Source organism: Ursus americanus, chromosome 2 (assembly GCF_024610735.1).
Source record: "Ursus americanus isolate L20-20 chromosome 2, mUrsAme1.1.p, whole genome shotgun sequence".
NCBI classification, from domain to species: domain Eukaryota; kingdom Metazoa; phylum Chordata; class Mammalia; order Carnivora; family Ursidae; genus Ursus; species Ursus americanus.
This window is the reverse complement of record NC_142128.1, coordinates 104325765-104347016: the sequence shown is the minus strand read 5'-3', so window position 1 is coordinate 104347016 and position 21252 is coordinate 104325765. Positions and strand designations below refer to the sequence as shown.

Here is a 21252-nt window from a genome sequence, read left to right as displayed (position 1 = left end):
TCTCAGATGTGCACTTTCTCTCTGCCATAAACGATGCTTTCAGTGATAGGTACTTCAAGGAATTTCTCAGAGCCGGCATCTCAGCGAGCGCTGTAAAAGTGGGTGCTCTGCTCTTCCCTGCTCTTGCGATCCAAACGGGAAGGTCTGCCCTCTGACCTGGAGAGATAATAACTTGAACAGCAGTATTTGTATCTTTTTGAAAGTGAGAAAGGGCATAACACCGGCTTGTAAGTTAGGGTGGTGATGGACTCGGGGAGAGTGATGAAGTCTTTCTTGCACAGCATTGCAGAGCGTTTAGCTTCTGCATAGTAAGGACTGCAAATGCTTTGTTGAATGGAGTTGTTCGACCTCTCTGGTTACCAGGAGGAGTCAGGACTCGGGTTGAGGTAACAGAAACCCAGAAAGGGGGAACTGATTAGCCCAATAACCAGACCACGTAAAATCCAGACGCAGCTGGGTCAGGCTTTCCCGGAGCAGGCATGCGGGGCCACCCCACTGTGCCGTCCATTTCTGTCCATCCCAGGGCTTGACTTCTGTCTCAGTGTTGGCTCATTCCTTCAGGTTCTCCATGGAGTCACCTCCTTCAGTCTGAACTGAAGGTAAAGGAGATGTCCTTGATCTAAGACTGTAAGAATGTGACTTCCTGGCTCCCCCACTTCAGATCGCACAGGCACCCCTTGGCTGCCCACGCTGGCAGGGGCACTGGAGCGAGGGAGGGGAGGTGCACTGAGCAAGGGGAAGTGCGCTCACTAGGGGAAAGGGGGTCAGAGGCCCTGGGGAAATCACAGGTGTCCCCTTCTATTGTCTTTTTAAAAATATAATCCCTGAGTTTTCCTTTGAGGAACGAAGTGCAAAGGGGAAAGAAGAGTACATCTCTGTTCATGTCGGTTTGTGGGTGATGGTCTCCATTGTCAACATGTGATAAGGCCAAGGAGGCAGGGTTAGTTCTTCACGGGGTCGCTTTCTGCTTTTATTTAGAGAACTCTCAGAGCGCAAAAAGAGAGGTGTATCAAGGATGCATAAATGAGCCCCTGGCACTGGCCAAGCACTGTGCCTGATTCCCAGCAGCAATGCCACAGGAATGTGGCCTGGATGGGCTGTTAAGTATGAGTCTGTGATAAATACCAAAATTGAGTGTTCGGAAACTTTCATTCTAAATTGTGCATTATCCAACCAAGTGCATGATCAGTGGGTCCTTCCTTCCTTCCTTCCTTCCTTCCTTCCTTCCTTCCTTCCTTCCTTCCTTCCTTCCTTCCTTCTTTCCCTCCCTCTCTTTCTCTTTTCTTTTCCTTTCTTCCTCCCTCCTTTCTTTTTTCTTTCTTTCTTTCTTTCTTTCTTCTTTCTTTCTTTCTTTCTTTCTTTCTTTCTTTCTTTCTTCTTCTTTCTTTCTTTCTTTCTTTCTTTCTTTCTTTCTTTCTTTCTTTCTTTCTTTCTTTCTTTCTTTCTTCTTTCCTTCCTTCCTTCCCTCCCTCCCTCCCTCTCTCTCTCTTTCTTTTTTTTGTATCTTTTAAAACTAAAAAAATTTTCTAGTAATTCATCATTATTCCATTTTACAAACTCACGCTTTGCAAAGAAAATTTTAAGAAAATCAGCTCGTACACAAGAAGGTCGAATGCCCTGCCTTCTCAGTCCTTACAGCAAGCCCGGGGAAGCTGAGGCCTGAAACCAGGCAGCCGGGAAGGAGGGAGGGTGCCGAGCAGAAGAAGGCAGGCTTTGAACCAGGTCCATCAGCCTCCAGAGCCCGTGCTCCTCAGCTCCTGTTCACAAACACATGCAAACCCGTATTTCAGAGCTAAGTAGAAATACCCTTTGCATTGCAGAATCTCAGTTCAGAGGCCAGGAAGCAGGTCTCTGGCGTCAGGCTACGTCTAACAGATTCTCCACGCACATTGCCTAACTTTGCCTCTGCTCTTTATTCTTAGGGGCAAATTAAGAAGGACATGCCCTCATTTTCAGGTAACAACTGGCTTAGGTCAAAAAACCAAGCTTCCAATCTCTCTTCGTTTGGAAAGGGGACTCTAGCCTTGACATGTAATCTTGCTATTCCTTGGTGAACTTTATTTTTTTTTCCCCCTCCTGAGTTTTATTGAAGAATTTTTAGCCTCAAGTTTCCATTTAAAAGTTAAGCTTATTTTTTTCTTGTACTCCTTTCATGAATAAATTAGGCAGAGAACGTGTCAAAAATACTTTTAAATGGATATATGTGCAACCAACATCTTCAAGTCTTGAAATAGATGGCCTTGGTACTGTTTTAAATTGCGTCCTCTTTTCCTTCCCCCACCCGGTCCTCGAGAGAACAGGCTGTCGGAGAGCCAGGAAGGCAAAGGCTTTTCATTTTGTTCTGGTGGCTGCCGGGTCGCCTGAGCGCCCTCCGCTCCACCTGTTTGATGGGCTAGGAACCCTGGTCTCCGTGCGGCCCCGGGGCGGGAGAGGTTAGAGTCGCAGGCTGCCAGAGAATGTGTCTCTGCGGGTGGGTTCTGCCTAACTTTCCCTGGCTCGCTCCTCTCAGTTCTGTGAAGCCCAAATGTGCGTGCAATGAAAATCGACACCGGGGATGTCTCCTCTCCCCTGCCGCACAGGCCCACAGCCTGGAGCATGGCGGTGGTGGCAGCCAACTCATTTTCTGAAGAAGCCCAGAGGAAACCGAGAAAGGATTGCCCACAGCGCTTGCCCGACTCGACAACAATGAACATCAAGTTCAATGCAAACAGAAGGAGGAAAAGAGAAAACCCAGAACTGTGGTTTCAGTAGCCCCAAGTAAGAGTATTTCTCTAAAAGAAAGCTCTAATCGCTGATATTAATTTAAGGTAAATTAAAAAAAAACAAAACTTGTTTAATTTCTTCTTAAACACTTCTTCCTCATTGGAAGGCCGATTATTGGGCATGACTCACTTGTTATTTAATGTTTCCCTGATACCCACAAGTAGATTATACAGTGACTCATTGATGTTCAGTGTTGGAATCAAAGCTCACTTTTAGGATCCCGAGAGAGGAGAGGGTTGGAGAATATCCAGTCTCCTCAGTGACCTCCTAGGGGCCATGGCTCATGGGGGACCAGGGCCCAATGCAAGTAAACACATTTCTTATTAAGCTACTACTCTGTTAGGTCGCCTTAGCAGGCAGTACAGTTCCTTGAATTCAGGAACTCAGGGCACCAAATGGGTCAGGGAACATTTGGAAGCAGCCTGTGACGCTGATGTCCAGCTGAGGGGAAGACTGCTCCACCTGGGCTCTGTGTGACCTCTCCGCAGCAGGCACTGGTCACCTGAGGGAGGGCCGAGCATCTCCTGCCCTGACCAGAGTGGGTGGGGGGAGAGCCAGGCGGAGTACGAAGGGATCCCTTTATCAAAAGAATCCACCCCGTGTTGAGAGCGTAATTATTCTAAATGTAGCTATACCAACAAAAGCAGTATATAAAATAGAGTAAGAAGTCACTCTTGGAGTATGTGCAAGGGGCGGAGGTGAGGGGGCGTTTGAGACGAGGCATTAAAAGTGGGTTTCAGTAGGTTCGAGGTTTGCTGGTTTTCCGGTAGCTGAAGGGTAGGTCGCCAGGCTGGGCATAGCTTGATTTTGACACCAGTCCTGGTTCTGTTTCTGAGGACCTTCTGTCACCTTGGGAAAAGTCTCCTACGGCACTTTATTTCCTACAGATCCTCACTGTAATTTTGTGAGGATGTGAGTAGGAAAGTCCCTGAGATTCATTCAGGCTTCTGTAAATCTGCGGTGTTACTCATGTGCTCAGGGGTGACGCTGCTAATAAGACTTCGTGTAAATTCGGTTCACCAGCAGTCCCAGTGCTTTGCTCAAGCTAGAAAACTTCGGGGCAATTGAGGCAAGATCAAGGTACTCAAGTCCTGTTTGGCAAGGCGGAGGTGGTGACAGATCAGGGGCACCAAGAGAGGACATGCTTAGATAGATGACCTCCCATTTTCTAACTCTCACATGGCCCCTTTGTCTGCGGAGCAAAACCCCCTTGCCCCTCCTGATATCAGCCGTTTGTCAGAGAGGAATAACGGAGGCAGCTCTGCGACCTGGGGGCTCTCTGAGCTCTGCCTTGTTGCTCGGAGGGCAGCTCTGGATTCTTCCCTGTGTCTGAAATCAGGCCTTTATTCGGGATCAGGCACTACTGAATGAGTCAACAGTGTTGGCGTGAGGAAAGATGATAATTGTGTTAAGGAATTAGGTAACATTCATCCACGGTGAAAACAGAGCCGCGTCAGAACCGTAAGGGGCGCCCACATTCGGATCCTGCGCTTGGGTTGATCTGCACAAAGGCTTATCTGTTAAAAAGCGGAAGAAAGGGTGACAGCATGAGACAACTCCTGTAACTAATAAACTTTTGAGATGCTGTTTCGTATGTTTGCTTTTCATTAAATTCAGGAATGGCTGCGACTCTGTTGTTGTGATTCAACATTTATTCGTCTCTGTTTTTCATATACAAAGGCGTAGGGATGCCAGAAAATAAACTGTTAACGGAGAATTAACTTCTTTGGCATGCTTTCATACTTATCTTCCAAATTAAAGAAAATGAAATGGGCAGAAACAGAGTGTAGATTACCTCCTTTTTGTCAAAAATGGTGGGAATTTGAAAATTAATAATAAAAAAGGGAACAGATGCAGTAACATGCCAGAGGGAGACTAATGTGGGGAGTAAAATCTGTGAGCAACAAAACTGAAGCAGTGGGAGGCGGTTGTACAATCAAAATCAGGATAAAAGAGAAATTACAAACAACCCTGCACTTGTCAAAGTAGTAGTAATGAAATCCTGACTCTGCCAGCAGTGAGAACCTGTGTTAGCACTTTGGGGTAAGGACGGTAGCCGGGTGCCAGGTAGGAGGGCAGTGTGAGGTTGCTGGGCGGCAGCCATCTTGTGTCGAACAGATGGCACCGAAAGCTGGCAGGGGAGGGGCTCCTTAGCAGAACTAATCAGACAGTAACAGATAGGGCAGCTGGGAAGACTGACCACAGAGAGGGAGTCTGCGGGGTAGCCGAGTGCCATGATGTTTGCAGTGGTGTGCCCATTGGTCTGAGATAAGACCTTGCAATGTCTTTCCCATCTACGGAAGAACGGAAACTTTTGTTCCAAAAGAAAAATTTGAGTTGAATTGTAGCACAGTTGGTGGGGGGTGGGGGGGGGCATCGGGGTAGAGACTCAGGAAGGAAGAACTGCCCATCTCGAAATGTGTGGCGTGAGTGTTCGGTCCCGGCTACCGTGGAACTTTGATTTTTGCTGTTGGGGGTAGGGGGTGGGGGCGCGGGGGGCTCTGCCGTCCTAATGTGTACGGGCCAGCACGTACAATGATCACTTTCTATATTTTATGCATCAGAGAGTTTCTGGTATCAAGGCTGGAGTTAAAATTAGAAGAGACTTTCTGATATGATTTCTGCCACATATGTCTTTAACGAATGAACACCCAAACCCACAGACGAGACGCGCATTTATGCTTAATAATTTCCCCGAACCTAATTGGAGCCACGTTGATTCAGAGCCACTTGACCTTCTTTTCTCTCCCCTGAAACTGTGATGGAACATCAAAAGCCAAGCATAATTCAGAGCCCCAAACCTTAAAACAAAAATAAGATTAAGTCCTTCTGGAGGAAATGAAAGAGAAAATGATCTATTAAATTTAATAACTCATTAAGGAATCATGTTTTTTAAATATAGAGTTGGGACATTCATGCTCAAACTATTACTTTAACAAAGAAATCCAGATCTCCTACATCTGTTTTTGAACTAGTCTATTTCTCTCTCTCTTTTTTTTCTTTTCTTTCTTTTTTTTTTTTTTTTTTTTTTTTTGCAGAAGCTTTGTAGCTTGGCTCAATTTATTCATTTTGGAGGGGGAGGGGGAAACATTACCAGGATTTGAAATAGGTGGTATAACATAGCCATATGCTATTTATGCAGCAGTTTCTGCAATAAATCTAATTTGGTGCTGTCAAAAAAATTAGACTTATTTGATATAGCAGCACATTAGTAAATGATTGTGGCAGATTTAAAGTTGTCATTTAGTCTCTCCTTACTCTTAACAGCATCTCGCCAATTTGTCTTCTCCCCCTTGCTCAACTCTGTGAAAATGTCTCAGTTCTTTGTCCTGCAGTCCTGCAAATATTTTCACATCTGAAAGAAGGTCTTGCCTTAAGGTAATCGAGGAAGGGGGTGGAAGGAGTACCCTCTGTTGTTAAAAGGCTGCATGGAGAGATAGACAGAAAAAATCCATGCACCAGAGAAAAATCACTGTATTCTCATCATTTTCAATTCTTAGAAAAGCAAAACTGTTAGTCTCATTCAGAATGTAGACAAATTAAGGAAGGTCAGTTCTCTATTAAGGAGCTGAAATATTTTTACCTTCCAGCCTACTTCCATATGCTGCTTCGGGAAAACTGGTATGAACGAATGTGAATGACATCAGCTCTTGGTCCTCACCTACCAGGGCCCTTAGAAACGGCTTCACTGTTCTCTAGTAAACCTGGCAACATTGCTTCTATGCCGCTTTATTTTTGCTGTGAAATTTGTCTTTCAGGTGCTAGTATCGAAGTATCTAAAACTTTTTCCTAGTTTTTCTGTTTCAAAGATAAAACAAGCATCTTACACCTGAGGCAGACAACTGTTAACAGGATTCTGTGAATTCCTTAAATCGGTCCATTTGAAAGAGCCATCGGGATGCGATTTCCCCTGTTCGTTTTCTTACGTACTTTCGGAGGGGAAAAGTGGATGTGTGTGCACACTCATGCATCCGTGTGTGAGTGTAAGTGCTGTTCAACTGAGTGGCTTTTCATTTGTTTACGTTCTTGTCATATACGTTTTCTAAAACAAACCTGCTAGTGGGTTTCTGAAACACAGTTTGCTAAGGATGCAGCTTCCTTCACGGTGACTTAAGCAGCCCCTGTGAAACTAGCATTTTGCTAATACTTCCTTCTTTTACGTAGCAAATCAGACCACGGGAGTGATCAGATTACCAGGACCCTTCCCACCCTGTACAGAAGCAGGCATCCAGGTAACCCAAGTACCGTCAGGCACAGATTACACTGAATGGGGGAAAAAAATACCCGGAAAAATAATAAACTTGCTGGGTAAATTAGGTACTAGCTCTGAAATGTTCTCCACATAAAAAGAAATGATTTAGAAATCATGTTTTGGAAAGCTGGAAGAGGAAACACCTCTTAGAATTCATATTTCTTGTTCAAAAGCCACACCTTCAATTACGTGATCTATATTACATAAGAATGATTTATAGGACATAGAGGATTTTGGAGATGAGGAATAGAATTGAAATTCGAGCTCAGAAAGAATGTCTCTGCCCTTGGATTTGAAGCTGTCTTTGTCGGGTTTTGTTTCTGCTTTGATATTTAGCATCACAATAATTTTCTTTAACACATCTGAAGAATTGTTCCGAAAAAGCCTTTTTTTTTTTTTTGGTAAATTATAAATATTTAACCAATCAAACCCTTAATATTCAAATTTTAAGTTGCATGTTTTGAGGCTGCTTTTATTGATAAAACCTGCCTTCAATTTTATGTCCATGAAAAAAGCTTTAATTTTTGCCTTTTCTACCAAGGGTTTAGAAAATTTTCCTGGCTTGATTAATTGTGCTTAATAAAAGCATATGCAATAGGGACAAAACCTGGGGGTAATTCTTCCAAATGTAAAAGAAGCGTTCTGGATGAAGGAGCACTTCGGTTCACATTTAGCTTCTCATTTATTTGTAACAGTGGTTTGGTTAAAATCCATGTCATCTCTTCCCTCCTAAAAAAGTGATCTCCCTTTTTCTTATAAGAAAACTGAATCGAGTCATTGGCTTGCCTTTTTCCTAGAGAATACAGTTGTCTGAAATGCTTTGAAATAATTCAACATAAAGTGATTTCATGTCTGATTTATGAAGGGAGAACAGATACTTGATAGCAGTGGATGACACAGAATAAATTCACTTGAGAGTATAATTTTCACCTAATTTTTATGAGTTAATTTTTTTCACAGATCTGGCCTATTGGTACAACTTCTCTTTCTAGCTAGATGATGGTGAGCTTGTTGGATGACATATATTTGAATATTATTGAAGCAGAACTGTTTATTTTTTAAATGATGAAATTTAAAATATCCTCAATTTGTGTATTATGGGTTCAGTCTTTCAAAGCAGTAGTGGAGCTGTGTGTTAATATGTAGCTTATAATTGAAATGGTACATATTTGTACATTTTAAGCATTTCACTGTAAAATTTCTTAATTGGAATACTCTTTCCCTTGGCTAATTCATTAGTGAAAATATTTATTCCTCAAGTTAATGCTGTATAGTACGAAACAATTTTTACATAGTGTAAACTTGTTTATGATATTTTGATTTCACTAAAAACTTTTATTTTGCTTCTTATACATATAGTTCATACTTGATATAATAAGAAGTGCAGACACACATGAAGGAAATACATATCAGCTGTCTGGTTTTACAAATGATCATTAAAATACCATGTCTTACTACTTTGACTCCAAATTATTGTCTTCCCGAACCCAAGAGTAATTTTCACAAGTACATTACACAACAGAACTTCATCTTCTGCTGGTTAGCAGGAGAGGATTTAAATCCATGCCGACAGTTCATTTGACAATGACCTTGAGGGGCTCTGCTTCTTGAAGAAGAAAGCAGAAGCTTGCGGTAAACAAAGTTCACTTCTGACAGATGGATTGAATGACAGAAAGGTTGCGAGTGCCAGAATAGCCCTGGCAGCGGAGGAGACGTTCAGTGGAATCCAACAGGAGAGGAGGTGCGAACAGGTGCGGGGCTGCTGACGGAAGGGGAGCCAGATGGAAGGAGCCGGAGCCAGTTTATTTAAAGGAAAAGGCAGAAAACATTGAAAGGCTGTGCGATCAGTGGCTAAAAGTGTTCATAGAGGAAGGTAAAAATTCACAAAGCAAAACTGCACAGTGGGGTAGCTAACACTTAGCATAATGGTAGTAATTTGTGAGTTTAGTTTGGAAGTTGCAATTGAAATACATTCATCTTGGCTCTTGACACCATCAAGTATAGATATTTGAAAGTTGTTTATTTTTTTTTAAGTTTCTAAGCTTTTTTTATCCATCCATTAATTTAATTTTTTTCCAGCCAGAAGCTCCGTTGTGATAATACTAAAATTGTGTCGTCAGCTAGGAAAAGAAAAAAAAATTTAAAGTGAAGGTTAACATTCCATTCAAATTTATCTCGCGATGCCTCAGTTTTGTTCACATATGGGAAGCAAATGCACGCACTGTTGGGTGACATCTGTAATATCTAAGAAATTTGCAATGTTGGAACCCATGTTGGTTGCTTTTGTTGTTTTGAGTCTATGTTCATTTCGTGAAGTCCAGTTTGATTGTCCCAGGAAGATTAATGCTCTCTGAAACATATACTTGCCTGCCTGATCTGCAGGTTAATTTCTGTTGCTGAGGGTGCCCTGATTTTCACTGACTTTCTGTGACCTGCCCTCAGGCGGACACCTGCAAACTCAAGAGGCATTTACAATAGGAACAGTATCCAGTGGGGCAACGAAGGGAGGATTTTCTTGTTTTCTCAGACCCATTACAATTAAACTTTCCGCCAACCAAACACATCCTTGCTAAGCATCTCCCTGGTCACATCACCCAAGCCACGTATGTGGGCCCTCGTCCACCACGGCCATCCTGGAAATTTTCCGACGTTACGTGACTGAGAATGAGCTGCCACTTGAAGAGGAGCTGTTGTGAAGTCATCCCTAAGAGAAATGATGAAAATGCACGATTATTTTGGGATGTTAAAGATCTAGTCATTTACCCACCAGAGTTTCTGCACACTTTTCACAAAGATTATAAATACCCAGGGTGTACCCAGTGAGCAACACATTAACGTTCCCCGTCTCAGAGCAGCCTGGATCAGATAGCTTACGTTGGATTAGGGCGGGTGTTCAGAACATTCTGATTTTAGAGAGCACATCTATGATCCATGGCTTGCTTTTGTCAGTGAAAAGAGAGACCTGCAATTTGATTAGCAGTTACAGAAGACGCTTATTCACGCCTGTGTTGTTCACGGAGAGCCGTGTGCTCTTGGTCATTTCTTTTTAAGACTGGGTGAAGGTATACACAACTGCATATTCAGAGGACAACGAGTAAATGATTTCTTCTAAAAAAGGAAGTTGATCACCTGTATTTACAACCAGCTCCAAAATGTGCCTCTTTCCCCCCACTTGTTAAGAAGTTTTCATTTAATAGATATTGACCTGAAATCTTACATAAAGTTGATTGGAGCATACTTGCTTTAATTGTAATGTACTGAGTTTCCCATCTCTTCCATCACAGTTCCTGAACACCTTTATAAAATCCTTTTAATAACAATATAGGAGCCTTTTTATAATAAAATGGAAAACTAGTGTAGTGCTGCTGTGTAAAATAATACCACGAAACTCACCTGAGTTATGGGATACAAATTGAAAGGTTGGAAAAGAAACTGAAACAATTAGTCATCATTTGCTACATCACAAATTAAACTGCAGGCTCTTTAGAGCTGCAACTCAGAGCTTTCCAGAAATATGTGAACTTAGCTGTCCCCAGCGTCATGTCCTATGTCATAGGGGTTTTGTAATTTTTTTTGAATGAGGGGATAGTGGGTCGATTGCTAGTAAATAGGCATTCGTTTGACATTAGCTCTACTAGGCGCTACAGGGTTTTCTCGATGAAGTGGGCGTGATCCTTCTTTGTCCTGGTGGATAAGGTAGCTTTAATAACTTACCTGTGTGTGTGTGTGTATAAAATCTGGAAAACAGTATTTATATTTATGAATATTCCTTAACTCAGATCACTGTGAGTGAACAAATTAGTGAAACAAGCCGAGTCCAGCCCTCCTTATCATACATGAGGACTGCGGTGAGGGATGCTAAGTGACTTGCCCAAGGTCAACGGCTTTTCAGCGGAAGCTGAGAGAGCAGTCTCCATCTCCTCACTCTTAGCCTAGCACTCTTCCTGGTATTCCACATTACACACTCCTGGTATTCAGTGATAACATGACTTGTCGGAAGAAACCTATTAAAATCTTTCTGTAGGAGTCTTGCACAACCTGTTGCTGAAAGGAAAAACAATTTTCTTTTTGGACTTTTCCATGCGGTTACTAGTTCTTGAAACAAAAGAGCGGTAACTTACAAACAGTGACCACTTCTTGAAACACTCCTCCTGGGGACAATGGTCAGGATAGCTCCCTGGACACGCTGCTTACTCCCTGATGGGCACGTTACTCACATTAACTCACTTAGTCTCCACGTGACCCTTTCAGGTAGATTCGGCCATGAGCCCATTTTACAGATAAGAAAACTGAGGTGGATGGAGGTTGCTACCTCGACCAAGGTCACGGCACTAGCAATGAGGTGGGGTTGGGATTCAAGCAATTAGGCTCCAGGATAGGTTTATTTATTACACTTACTATGTTGCCTCTGATGGTGGGTGTTGTGAGAAAATCAATTCTGTGATCAGTTCCTTTTTGGAAAGTTGAATTAAATAGGGTTCTTGCCAGTAGGGCTTCTCAGAGCCTTGAAATGCTAACTAGTGCACATTGTGACTCTCTTGGAAAGGGATTTCATTTTCAACCATTTTCCAAATTTATACGACTTATGGAAACTCTTCTATCAAATCTCCGTATCTTTCCTAGGAATCAGGTTTTTAGGAATACACTTTGGGAAAAATTAATCTAAATTCATTTCTGGTAGGATAATTGAAAATTGCCATATGGGAAGTTTTTGTTTTCTTATCGGTACCTTTGGAACTCCTCTCCCCAGTCCTTCCATTCATGCAGACAGCAGGTGGGTGGGTACCTTTCCATTTAGGTTGACTGTGTCCTCTAAAGCGTGGGGGAGCGTCTCTGGCCATTCCTTGAACGGTCAGCTGTGCCAGAGTTAGGTTACACTGGGTTCTTTCAACCTCACCGTTCCAACTGGGACTTTATATGGTAGTCGTTCTTGGCAAATAACTAGATACCGGTCAGTTGGTCAGATTTAGGTACCTCTCTCAAAGCTCGACTCAGAACAAGATTGCATAGAGTAAAATACCAGGATGCTTTGGGATGTAAATCCTTTCGGGAAACCTTCTGCCAGGAGTTATTAGCACAGGTTCAAAGTCTGGGCCCCTAAATCAGACTTGCAATAGACCTTCCTCTCCTTCAACTCTTGCTATCCCAATATTCCTCCCTTCTAAGTATAGCCCTTCCTGTATCCTGAAGAAATGGAGCAACTCGTGGATAGTAAGCTCTAGAAGTCGAGAAGTGGAGCACTGCTAATGTGTTAATTTTTCTGTAAATACATTTGGAGGTGCCTATAATTTGTCATTATTTCCAGCAGCTTCTATTGGTAAGATTTTCTGTAAATAATGATGTGGCAGTGATAACGATGGCTGGAACATGACTCTTCCGAGGGCTTGCAGTGTGTGGTCCTGGCTTCCCCACCCAGCCCTCCCCTTGCTGGGTTCTTGAATTCCATTTCTTCCAACAAACAAACTCCAGCAATTTTTGTAGAGGATTGAAACCATTCATTGGCTTATCTGAATTCCACAAAGTGCAGACTATGTTTTGCAGTAAGTGAGAACGACAAAGACAACAGATTAGCTCGCAGGCGGTGGGACAGTTTATCAAACTGGCTGACACGCTGATTGACTGATACGACTGCGTGGTCCTCTTGATCAACTTTGAAAGTGCTAGTTTGTTGTTGTTGTTTTTTACCAGAAAGAAGGAATGAATGATACAAGCTTGATTACCAGAGATTCAAAAATCTGTAGGGGAAAAAAAAAGAAATCTGTGAGGAAAAATCTCTTAGGGAATCTGTTATTGCCGTTTAACAATTACAGAAAGACTATTAAATCCTAAAGATTTTCCAACTGTACGCACATTTACTGATTAGGAGTCTTAATGCATGTTCATAACTGGATATTTTTCTATAATTTGCCAGCTTGGCTGTGTGGAATAATTTTTAATATGCTTTAAATTTAATTTTAATTTTGCATATGTATTTTGGGAGGTGCTTCAAAACAGATCTGATTTTTTTAAAAAAAGGTTTTATTGCTTATATTTGTGTAATATGGTAAGTGCTCCAGCTTTCGCTGTTCTTCATTTTCTATCAGAATTCTCCTCTATTTCTCCTTTCAAGTAGTGGTGACTGGCCAACTTAAATGAGAAATTTGTCAAGGTAAAAAAAAATGTTATTTTAATAGCTTTTGCTTTTTGTAAAAAATTGTGAGATTTGATATCTTCACGAGGCATCGAAAGTTAGCAGGTTTTGGCAACATGGTTATTTTGATTTGTGGCCCATCGGGATTAAAAATGATTCTCTGCCCTGGGGAAGTAGACAAAGGACTTATGCTCAAACCCACACTGTCCAATAGAAATACAAGGAGAGCCACAATGTGCAAGCCGCATATTTAATGAAAAACTTCCAAATAGCCGTATTTTAAAAGGTAAAAAGAAACAGGTGAAATTAAGGCTAATAGCTTAGTTAACCCAATATAGAAAATGGTATCATTTCAACATGTAATCAATATAAATTGAGACTTTTTTCTTTTTTTTTTTTTTCTAATTACCCCCGGCCCAGTGTGTGTTATTTACACAGACAGCACCTCTCACTTCAGCCTAGCCACGTGTTAGGTAGTGGCAGCCGCATGTGGCCAGTGGCTGCTGTCTAAACCATGGCAGCCCTAGGCTCTTGTGTTCACTTTCCCCAGCTTCCCCTCAACGCCCAGTCTGGATGCAGTCAGTTTTTCTGAGCATAAACCCTGAATTCTATTTCTACAAGGACTGGAGTCATTCTATAAAAACAAGAAAATCATGTCAGCTTTTTCTGTAATTTTGGAGCCAGTAGCCAGGCCTGTCTTTGATTAGTCCTTTTCTGAAGAACTGCCACTTTGAGCAGGAGGGGGAGGCAGAGAGAGGAAGCTGCCATTTACTGGTCATTCTTCAAAGAGCAGCTGAACTCCTAGCCTACCAGCAGCCCCCGAGAGTACGTTCTCCCTATCTTACGGTCCCCCCTTTGCCTTTATACCTTATAGCTGTTGCAGATAAATTCGACAATGAAATAACTAGATGCCAGGCATGAGTTGAATTTAGACCTTTGTCAAATGGTGGTCTGGGCCGGATGTTGCTGGTTTCTTTATATAGATCGTCTCACGTATCCAGATAACATCGTTTCATTAAATGAGAAAATGACCTTAGACTGAGGTCCCGTCCAACAGCACGTGGCACGTGCCTGGCGGGGCCAGGGCCCAAATCTAGTCTGTGTGTGTCTAAAGCCCAAACTCACATCCACTGTAGAATACCACTCCTCCCATATGGCTTTTTTCAGGAAATTGAGGACATTTTTTATTCTTTCTTCGAGCTTGTGAGTCTTTGAAATAATTGTATGGATCATTACACTTTGAATAGTCATCTTCTAGGAAATAATAATGAGAATAAGAGTGGTACTGATTAATATTTTGAACGCAGGATATGCCCGTGCTGTACTAAGTATATTTTACATACAATGTCCCGGTATTCTGAAGGAGAAGTACATTTTTAACCCCATTTCACATTTGAGAAAACAGAATCAGAGGAGAAGTGACTTGCTGGCGGTGCCCAGCTAGTAAGTGAACACGTTGGGACTCTGACGCCAAATCCAGCTGACACCAAGGTCTGAGCTCTTAACCTCTGGCTCCTGTGTGCACATGGGTGACCCAGCCCTGCTGGCAGTGGGCTTCTGTGCTGAGGCCTCAAGGCCAATAGCGCCACGTTGCTTCTAGAGGTCCTTAAGGATTTTAGTTGCTTATGTTCCTTTCCTCGGGGCATGAATTCCCATTTGGGTAAGCTCGGAACAGGCTGCCCTGTAGAAATGAGTCTGAATGTAGATTTAAAAGGCAGAAGCAGGTCTTCGGGAACAGAGAGGGCAGCTCTGTAGCCATAGGAATGGGGAGCATCATGGCCTGTTGTCCATGAAAGAAGCAAACCCAACACACACTTACGTTACTGCAGAGAAGGACCCTTTCGGAAGGTAGGTAAGAATAGTTATAAGCATGTGTTCCAGCCAGGTAGAAATCAGGATAAATCATAAAATGACTCCAAGGGAAGATGTTTTCATGAGGAAAATGACCTCAGTCCCATGGCAGGAAGATGCCCCTCTAATGTGGAGGAGTGAGAATAACACTGAGATGGGAATCCGGACACTTGGGCCTCAGTTGGTTTTCTCTTCTGTAAATATAATTGTGCTTTTCAGCTCCAAAATCCCGTGCAAAAAAATGGAAAGTTTGCAGAGATCTCAGTCAAGTTTTAAAAATGAAGGAACTATATTTTTGTTAGCAAGCCAAGGTTAGTCAGTAGAACACAATCTTAATTCCTAGGTACAAACATACTGAGTGTTTGACCCAAAACACAGCACTTCAGCAACAATGAAAACTCTGCTGTCTTTATTACAGCGGTTCCCCATGTAAACTCAGAGTTCTGGTAAATTCAGCCATTTGACCCATAGCTATAAACTGAGATGTAAGTTAGAAAGTACTTTTAAGAAACAAAACAGAACAAAACTCATGGCAACAGCTCAGACCCAAAACAACCAATGCAAAAAAGTAGAAGAAGCAGATCGATACACTTCCATTTGCTTTCTGGGTCTCGAGAGCAGCATCTGAGACTTTTCATGCCGCAGCTGTTCCAAAGTGCCTTCTGTTTCCAGGCACTGGTGGTGGGCACCTGAAGGTACGAGGGTGAGCAGTGAGCCCCAAGAGCTTCCTAGCAGGGGCAACAGTAGCAGCAAGTGGAGCTTGCTCATTTGACATTATGATCTTAACTATCAAGTGGAGTCGATTACATTGGGTATAGTTTGCTCAAGGAAGCAGAGCCATAATCAATATATATTTTAGACATATTTCTACTGTAAATGCTCAGATTTCTGGGGGTCCGATGCATGGAAAAATTCTCTCATGTGGAACTTCTCATCTCCCAACATCCCAGCTAAATGGAGCATGACTATCGTGCTTGAGAAATAGGATACGATAAAGTGTATTTAATAATTGTAATTCTTGCTATTACAGCCTTTTTTTAAAGATTTTACTTATTTACTTGACAGAGAGAGAGACAGATAGAGAGCACAAGCAGGGGGAGCAGCAGAGGGAGACGGAGAAGCAGGCTCCCCGCTGAACAGGGAACCTGATGCGGGGCTTGATCAGGACCCTGAGGTCATGACCTGAGCCGAAGGCAGATACTCAACTGCTGAGCCACCCAGGTGCCCCTACAGCCTATTTCTGAATAAACTTAGTAGCTGCAAAGCAACCAACACATTCCTCATTTAATAACGGATCTGAGAAATAAATTTCAAAAACATTTTAATAGTAAAATAGAAACTTTTTTCAATCAGTGGTATCACAACTTGACCGTGATGCATATCCATTGACAGGTTACAGAAATGTGAATATATATATTGATCCTACTGATATCCGATCTGAAGTTACTCATCAGAAGGATGACTTATAGGGACTATATAGATAAACTCACATTTTTTGGAGACGAAAGGCAGGAATGAACCAAAGTGATCAGTTTACATGGAAGGGTCAGAGATGGAAAATATGGATATTTTGACAATAGGAAGATGCTAAGGCAAAATCACGATCTAGTTTATTTTATGCAGTGGCATATTTGTGCTTATTCTTTGGTCTGGTGAACTGGGCCCATGGTATCATGAAATAGACTAGACTTACAGTCACGTGTGCATCAGAGACCTCTGAGCTCTCGAAATGCTTTAAGGGTGAAAATTGCTGAAACCTGCATTTGGTGGTGCTTCGGTGTCAGTGTCTACCTATGGCAGCTACCACGTCTAGGAAACAGTTTCAGAAATTGCTCTTGCTATTGCTGTAGTAATAAGTGCTCTCCCTGCTTCTAATGTTGTCCCTTCCCCATCTGTTCCCGCACTGCAGCCAGAGTGATCTTTCTGAAGCATGAGTGTGATCACAACACTCCCCTGCTTAAAACCCTACGTTGGCTCCCTATTTCCCTCAGGATGAAGTCCTTAAAAATAGCTGCCTGTTCTGGCTCCTGCCTACATCTTCAGACTCTTCTTTCTCCAATCTCCCTCTACCAGCAGCTCGCTTCTACCCTGCAACGTGTATATGCCACCCTTCGGTCGTGCCAAGGCTGTTTGCAATGTTCCAAAGGCACCTGGGTTATCTCTCCTCCCTGAATCTTTGCACACGCTGTCCACTTCACTTGTCGCAAGATTCTTCTCATTCTTTGGGTGGCTAATTCCAACTCATTTTCAGCCTCTAATTTTTTAAGCTTCCTAAAATTCTCCCTGACTATATAGTCACTCTCCACTCTCCAACTCCTGTCCCATCATCCTGCATGATAGCAGGCCTTTAACCCTAGTTTTGTATTTATTTCCCATTCTATTTCAGTTGTTCGTTCTTCTCTGTTTTCTTCACCATGAATTCTGAAGGCACGGTCGCGGTCTGTGTCTTAAACACTGATGCATCCCCACGCTTTTGTGCTTGGCACAAAGTAGGTGTTGAAGTATTTGTTGAATGGCTGAGCAGTAGGAGTCTGACGAAGCCGCTCATGTGAGGCAATGCCATGGAATGGAAGTACATTGAACTTGAAGCGAGAAGACAAGTGTCGGTTCTAGCTCTGCCACTTACTACTAGCAAATATCTTTAATTCTCTGGGTTTGAGATGTCTCTGCTGTCACGCAGGGCTAACTGTTCCATCTCACTGCCTTCCAGAATTGGTATGAAGAGTGGAGAGGTCAATGCATTTGAGTGCTCTTTGCAGAACAGAAAGCACAGATGTGGGGAGGACACTGAGTTGGTAAGATTCTGTGGTTTTGTCTGAAGTAAATGCGAGTCGCGCACACAATGCAAGAGAAGCAGGCAGCATCTCGGCAAGCACGGCCTCCTTTGCTTGATGGGTGGTTTTCAAGTTGTTTTGGAGATACTGTAAGAGAACACTTTTGGAGAGCAAATTATTTTTAGGGCTGTTTTGTTAATTATTTCCTTTCTTTTATGTTTATTCCTTTGAAAGACGTTGATCTCCTTTCTGTTTCTGCTTCCTTTCCTAGAAGTGACTCATGTTCTAATCTGATAACTCATCTTTCAACGTTGTACTTAAAATTCTGACACACTTTGCAGTGAAGAAAATAGAAATACTTTACTCTAGGAAATACGTATGATGCCATTAGGGGTTTTTTGTGTACTTGAGGAAGTAGGGGTTACTGAAAGCTACTCCTCTTATATTTTTTTATCCTGGTTTGTTGTATCCTAGTATTTCTACGTTTGCCCAAATACGAGAACATAGCCCCTGTTAGCAGTAAACAAGTACAGGATTTTGTGTTCTTGTCAAACACAGGAGATATCATGTTGTCTACTAATTTTAGTGTTGTTTTTATTTTGTTGTTATTGTCCATAACAGTATAAAACTAAACTAAATTGTTGGCCAAAACAGGGATTATCTGATCCTGTTCTCTTCCAGTCAGTAGACAGGAGGATCGTTAAACAGTCATTCATTTATTCATTCATTCATTTGTTTGTTCATTCATCAAATATTTGTTGACCACACAGCTATGTCCCAGGCACCGTGCCAGGCTCTTGGGATAAATTAGTGAGCAAAACCAAGGTCTCTAGTTTTTAGGGACTTCCCTTTCAGATAACATGTGCGTGTCTTATCTTCTCTAGGACTCTGACCAGCTTGAGGTCAGAGATGTAGTTGTGTGCCTTTCAATGTTTTTATAAAAGTCAATGTATTTCTTTAAGGAGGATACAACTAACTGATAGTGTCACTGTAGGAGGAGGTGATCCAATAACATATGGGACAAATGGAAATGGAGAGGGAGAACTATCTTGGAATTCAGCTATCAAGATGGATAATATAAGTATTAAAAGAAACATACTTAAGGATAATGGAATTATTTCAATGATCTGGTTATCTTTTTAACCTTTTCTCATTTCTCTGCACCCCTGATAAACTAAGAGGTGAAGCATAGAGATTTATACTATGGACTTTAGAGTCAGGTCAGCCTGGATTTCCTGGCTATGCCCCTTAATAACTAGGAGATTTTGAGCAAGTAATATAACCATGTTAGGCCTCCAGCTCCTCACTTATAAAGTAAGGATAATAAGAGAGTCTACCTCAGAGGGTTGGTATGAGGATTAAATAAAAGGATAAATGTGAAGAGCTTAGCTTATAGTAAACATTCATAAATAATTACTAAAATTATTAATCCCTTAAGGTAGGATTTTTTCTGCCCTCTTTGAATGAAGAACCCCAAGATTAAAAGAATTAAGCTTCTTGCCCATGGCCACACAAGTAATAAGAAAGTGAATGCCGTACTTTGACACTATAGCTGTGTGAGTTTTCTACTATATTCTATTCCTCTCAAGATGTAATTTTCCAGAACACAAAGGAAGTCAGCTGAAAATGGTGTGTATGCATTTGTGTAAAAAAGAATAAGTAAAAACAAAAAAAAATTTTAAACCACAAAGTAAATAAAGCTGTAAGCAAATATTTAATTCTAGTCCACAGTAGATATGCTTTCCACAGTAGATAAGCAATTTTGAAAGTACTTTCTGTGTATACTGTGTAAGTTTGAACAAATGAGTAAATATGTTGAAGATAATGGGAGCCAAGTTTCTCATTTTTGGGGAGGAAAGTTATAGTGATGGAAAGAGGGGAGACTAGGTTCTATCTATGTTGTTGGATCAGAATTGGAAAGATCAGTGTGAATGTACATGTATTATTAATATAAACATATGTGGAAAAATACTTATAATAATATATTTATACATTTATATGTGTATTCCCATCCTGGTTCTGTCTACTAAGGTGACCTAGAAACAGACTTCTCAGTAGCAGTGTGCACCACCTGATGACAGATCTTGGTTTCTAAATACCATTCTCCACTAAAAGGCAGGAGAGTTCCTTGGACAAATGCTGATTGCAGGACTGGTACAAGGATAGTACCAGACGAGCCTGGAACATATTGGTGGGAATAGAAAGCCAGGAAGTTCATAGGAATAATAGAGAGATATAATATAGGAAATAGCTTGAAGGGGTTCACACTGGCCAAATCTAGGATGAGTTGAACAAAAAAATAAATAATGGGCCTAATCAATTATAGCCCACTGAGTAAAATAAGAATCCATGACTCCATGCTGATATCAATGAATTAATAATGGGAGAGAAAGGAAAGCCCTTCCTTACAGCACAATGTTAACTAATAAATAAGGGAAAATGTTAGAGTAGAAGAGTCACCATTGGGTGTAAAACCTGTAGAGGAGAATTTTATGAGGCATAGGGTATTTACTAACATGGTCATAGCATCTCCCAACAAAATTACCTACGAATTTCAAAGAAGGAGATAGTAACTTTACAGTGGAGAAGCCTGGGAGAGACCACCTAACCAGTGGTGTGCCAGGGCTAGCCCACGCCAGCTTATGAAGGCCAACTGTGTGTATTTCTTCCCAACTCTGTGTTCAGTGATGTCACTTTGGTAGCTTGAAACAGGCCATAGTAGAAGCATTACATTGAAAATTGGTAAACACTACAAATAAGGAATCCCCCCCCGGAGACCAGTTATTAAACATTGTATAGCACACCAGTGACATTAAGCAGATAATATCGCCCATGTTGGGACACGTGGACATCATGTGTCTTAACTCAAAATAATGCCCATACCTCCCTGCTGCTTTTCTCTATAATTCCATCAGGAATGGCTCTTGGCTAGGAAGCATGTTATAAAGGGACTCATAACTTCGTCATACCAATATTCTACTGTCACAAAGCTCTCCGTATTGTACTTTAAAAGGGAAACGCTTTTTAACCAAAATGGTTATATGTTTAACACAACTTCAGCCCTCAATGAAAAGGTGACTAGAAACATGTCAGATGGGATTGGTGCCTCAAATCACTGCCACTGTAGTCCCCGTTCTCGGGTTAGACTTGAAGCTTTCATCATTTCTATCCCAGACTCTTTTTTTTTTTTTTAAGATTGTATTTATTTGTCAGAGAGAGAGAGCACAAGCAAGGGGAGCAGCAGACAGAGGGAGAAGCAGGCTCCCTGCTGAGCCAGGAGCCTGATGTGGGACTCGATCCCAGGACCCTGGGATCATGACCTGAGCTGAAAGCAGACGCTTCACCTACTGAGCCACCCAGGCGTCCCTTTCCCAGTCTCACTGATAAAACTTTTAGTCCCTCAGTGTAGCTATAAAATTTAGAATGTCCTTGAAAAAATCTAGTAAGTCGTTTTTGCTCTGACATAGTTTTAAAGTAGCAGG

The 21252-nt window shown here is 41.8% G+C and overlaps 1 protein-coding gene and 1 long non-coding RNA gene across 7 annotated transcripts in view; one reads left to right on the top strand and one right to left on the bottom strand.

Moving 5' to 3' along the window:
* Window positions 1-21252, top strand: part of SDCCAG8 (SHH signaling and ciliogenesis regulator SDCCAG8) — a 226102-nt gene that overhangs the window by 117788 nt on the left and 87062 nt on the right. The gene's annotated exons all lie outside the window — the stretch shown is intronic.
* Window positions 7707-21252, bottom strand: part of LOC123791384 (uncharacterized) — a 31545-nt gene continuing 17999 nt past the window's right edge. The window contains exons 2-3 of one of the 2 annotated variants that reach the window (XR_006779369.2): window positions 11414-12750; window positions 7707-9719 (exon numbers count right to left, since the gene is read on the bottom strand). This is a non-coding gene — a long non-coding RNA (uncharacterized LOC123791384). The remainder of the gene's footprint in view (window positions 9720-11413; window positions 12751-21252) is intronic. The other variant, XR_006779368.2, reaches the window with a different exon arrangement.